This window comes from Euprymna scolopes, chromosome 10 (genome assembly GCF_053919585.1).
Source record: "Euprymna scolopes isolate OS-2025 chromosome 10, ASM5391958v1, whole genome shotgun sequence".
Lineage (NCBI taxonomy): Eukaryota > Metazoa > Mollusca > Cephalopoda > Sepiida > Sepiolidae > Euprymna > Euprymna scolopes.
The window spans coordinates 52,415,269-52,419,399 of NC_136491.1; the positions used below are offsets into that span (position 1 = coordinate 52,415,269).

At 29.8% G+C, this 4,131-nt stretch overlaps 1 pseudogene; it reads left to right on the plus strand.

Annotated features, from left to right (window-relative positions):
• Nucleotides 1-746: 746 nt before the first annotated feature.
• Nucleotides 747-977, plus strand: LOC145286739 (U2 spliceosomal RNA; annotated as a pseudogene).
• The last annotated feature ends 3,154 nt before the right edge of the window (nt 978-4,131 follow it).

The window sequence follows — 4,131 nt, forward strand, 5'->3', positions numbered from 1 at the left end:
TAACGAAACTCAGGGGGCTTCTAGAGCACTACTGAAAGTAAAACAAGGAACTTTCCAGGGAACTACCAAAAGCAAGATACTAAGCGCCCTCCTAGAAATGGAAAAATATTTCTTAAGTCAGCACTAAAAAATCATAACTCAGGAGGCCTCCATATCGCTACTGAAAGCACTAAATTAAATTAAAAGAGCATCCGGAGCACTACTAAAATGATATATTTATCTCAACTAAAAGCAATATTATATTTTGAAATAATCAGTGGCAAAATATAAAATTCTAGAGGCCTTCACAGCGCTGATGAAACATTGATTAAAAGTAAGGAGGTTTCTAGACTACTACTAAAACCAAATGTTATCCGCTCTCCCTACCCCCAACCCCAAAGAAAAATATATGTGAAGCGATCAGTGAAAAAATAAATCGAAGGAGGATTCCAGAGAGCTATTTAAAGTAAAGTCTTAAATAAATGAAACCTCAGAAAGCGGGAAAGAATTTTTTTTCAAGTCAGCACTGAAAAGAAATAAAACTCAGGAGGCATCCGGAGCGTTACTGAAAGCACTACTTCAAATAAGGGAAAACCGTAGTTACGATTAAAATTATTTTGAGTACCTTCTTTATTATTTGCAAATAAAATTAATTAATATTCGATTATTTTACGTGATTTTTTTGTTGTACGATCTTTTCTTTCCACCAAGGATAAGTTTTTTTGTATGGCTAGAATTATGCACCAGAACATTATTTAATGTTTAGAATTACTACTTTGGCCTTTTGGCCGAGATCAAAGTGTAGTATCTGTTCTTCAGATGCGGCACTTCTATTTCTTGTTCTCTTTCAGTGGAGGAGAAATTCTTCACGACTGAGACAATTTTTATTTTTGTACCTTTTCTCCACACTAAAAAACGACCCTGGTGTCTAACTCTGTCCCGTGGGGAGACATTGTAAATAGGTACTCAATTATTTACGTGATATTTTACGACCTTTTTTTGCTTTTTATATTAGTAGCATTATGTACAAGTACCTTATTTTCTTAATTAAGAGTAACTTATCTTCCATTAGTAAAAGTAATGCATTGTACTTCACTTTTATTTGTAAGGAAACACTTTTAAAAAAGTTAAAAGACAAAAGGCTTATTTATGTATTCAAATGGAACGATGTTATAATGTTTTCACCTGAAATGTGTTGGTATAAATGATCATTCATCTACAGAAGCACCCCGTTTGTTGTAATTTTTTCTACTGCTCATTTCTGTAATTAAAATTCATACTAAATTCAATATCATACATTTCTGTAATTAAAATTCATACTAATTTCAATATAATACATTTCTGTAATTAAAATTCATACTAAATTCAATATCATATAATTCTGTAATTAAAATTCATACTAATTTCAATATAATACATTTCTGCAATTAAAATTCATACTAAATTCAATATCATACATTTCTGTAATTAAAATTCATACTAAATTCAATATCATACATTTCTGTAATTAAAATTCATACTAATTTCAATATCATATAATTCTGTAATTAAAATTCTTACTATTTTCAATATCATATGTTTCTGTAATTAAAATTCATACTAATTTCAATATCATATGTTTCTGTAATCAAAATTAATACTATTTTTATTATCATATTTCTGTAATTAAAATTCATACTAATTTCAATATCATATATTTCTATATTTCTGTAATTAAAACTCATAGTAATTTCAATATCATATATTTCTATAATTAAAATTCATACTAATTTCAATATCATATATTTCTGTAATTAAAATTTATACTAATTTCAATATCATACATAAGCACGTAATAATGTTTTCAGCTGTTTATCTACCACTTTAAAGCAAACTATAATGAATTCAGCAAAAACATATTCCAAGTAAGCAGTGAAAATATAATACTCAGGAGGGTTTGAGGGCGTTACTAAAAGCACTAAGTAAAATTATGAGGCATCCAGAGCACTACTAAACGCATGTTTGTATAGAATTCAAAGAGAGAAAATATTTTCAAGTAAACAGTGAAAGAAATCACTTTCAGAAGGCCTAAAGAGAGCTATTGTAAGCACTAAATAAAACTAAGGAGGCCTTGTCCAAGTTTCTAACACCTATCTGTTATATAAGATATCAAAATATGTCCTTAATCAACGTGATAAACAAACAAACGTATTGATAAGCAAACATAGTTTTAGATTTGTAAAATTTATATTGATACGTATATATATGTCTCTTACTCTCTCTCTCTCTCTTTCCCTCTCTATCTTCACCCGTGTCTCTTCTTTCTGCAACTCAGCAACGATTTTTATATGTAATGTCTTAAAAATATGAGAAATCATAAATGTTCAAAACAATCACATTTACATAACTTTTTAAGCAGATATTTTAATCCTCTAAAAAGTAAAAGTCATTGGCATAAAATAAAAAAAAAACTGATTTTGTATAGGTTTCCTTAATCAATATTCTGAACGTAATGAGAAAAAAAAGGAGATAAAAATTTAACACATCACAAAACCAAGAGATATTAATGAGCCGAAACATAATATCCTCGCAAAGCGAAAACACCTATTAACATTTAACAGACAGAAGTAGTGAAAGCATTATATATACTGGCGCTTTCGACAGAGGACAATGTACTAGCAGGGATATCCGATGTTTCCCCTGACGGAATGAGGATCAATGAATGTTCCACAATCCCAATGCTTTTATTGTCATCGAAATCGATTAAAGCGCAAATTTATCAATCAAGTCTATATTTACTCTTGTAAGGGCCCCAAAATGGTTCAGCAGGAGGAAGCTTAACGTAACCGCCGCAGTGACTTAGGCAACACATATCGCAGTCTACATTGCACTATTGAGAACCTACTGTTATTATATAAAAGTATTTTTATGTAATGAATTGAAGTTTAATATACAAAAGTCAATTATCATAGTTCAATTGTGTTCTAATAAGAAACACGAATTTCGAAATCATTCACATTTTATCAAAGAACTTACTAGCAATATTATACGGCAAGCCTTCTAGTTGAGTAGTAATTAAATTTTTAAATACATGTGCGATATTAAGTTGTATAAATATGTTAAGAAAAAATTGGACTGCCCCTTGTTTAATTAAATGCGTTTGCTATATTCTATATTATCAGATGCATTCCAATACAAAACTTATCTAAGAACACTCCCAGACACATAAGGACATTTGCGTGAAATTTAAAAATATCGGCCTAGTTGTTTCGGAGTTCATAAGGAAAAAAACTTACACACAGACAGAGTCGAAAGTTCCTTATTTATAATTTTCTTTATTCTTACAAACATAATTGATTGCATATGTGGATACATGCTTTAGGTGTTTCAGATAGTGATTTGTTCTGATTAATGGTCAGACTTTCTAACCCTTACGTTTAAGTGTTGGTTTGATCTAGCAGTACTAATGAGTGATGAGACAACGAAACAGCTTTCTTTTGAGGATTATATTATCTATTTTTCTCTCTCTCTCTCTCTCTCTCTCTCTCTCTCTATATATATATATATATATATATATATATATATATATATGTACATAGATGTGTATATATATATATATATATATATATATATATATATATATAGAGAGAGAGAGAGAGAGAGAGAGAGAGATAAAGAGAGAGATAGAAGGAGAGAAAGAGAGAGAAAATAGATAAAACGAGAGATGGTAGGGCGGGGTAAATGAGAGAAAGCAAAAGAGAAATATTAGCACGAATATTAAGTATCTTGAACCATAAAGAAGTGGACCGTTCATCTAAGAATAATGACGGCTATCGTCTGGGCATATAGAAGATGGCGTCGCACATCAGAAGAAGAAAGACTTTGTGGTCAGTGCAAAAAGAAATAGATGAGTTTTGTCTAATCGAGGAAATTGGAATATAAGTGGTTTTTGGAGAAGAACGATCAAAGCAGGAAAAATTGTTTGATCCTTTGATGCAAGAGGAAATGTTTAAGGAAAAGGATTTAAAGAAATGGGAAATCTAAAATAGTGACACGTATTTAGAGTCATCATTGATTTTTTACATTGAAAAGTAAACTCTTTTGCACTGATTAATATCACACACACACACGCATATATATATATATATATATACATATATATATATATATATA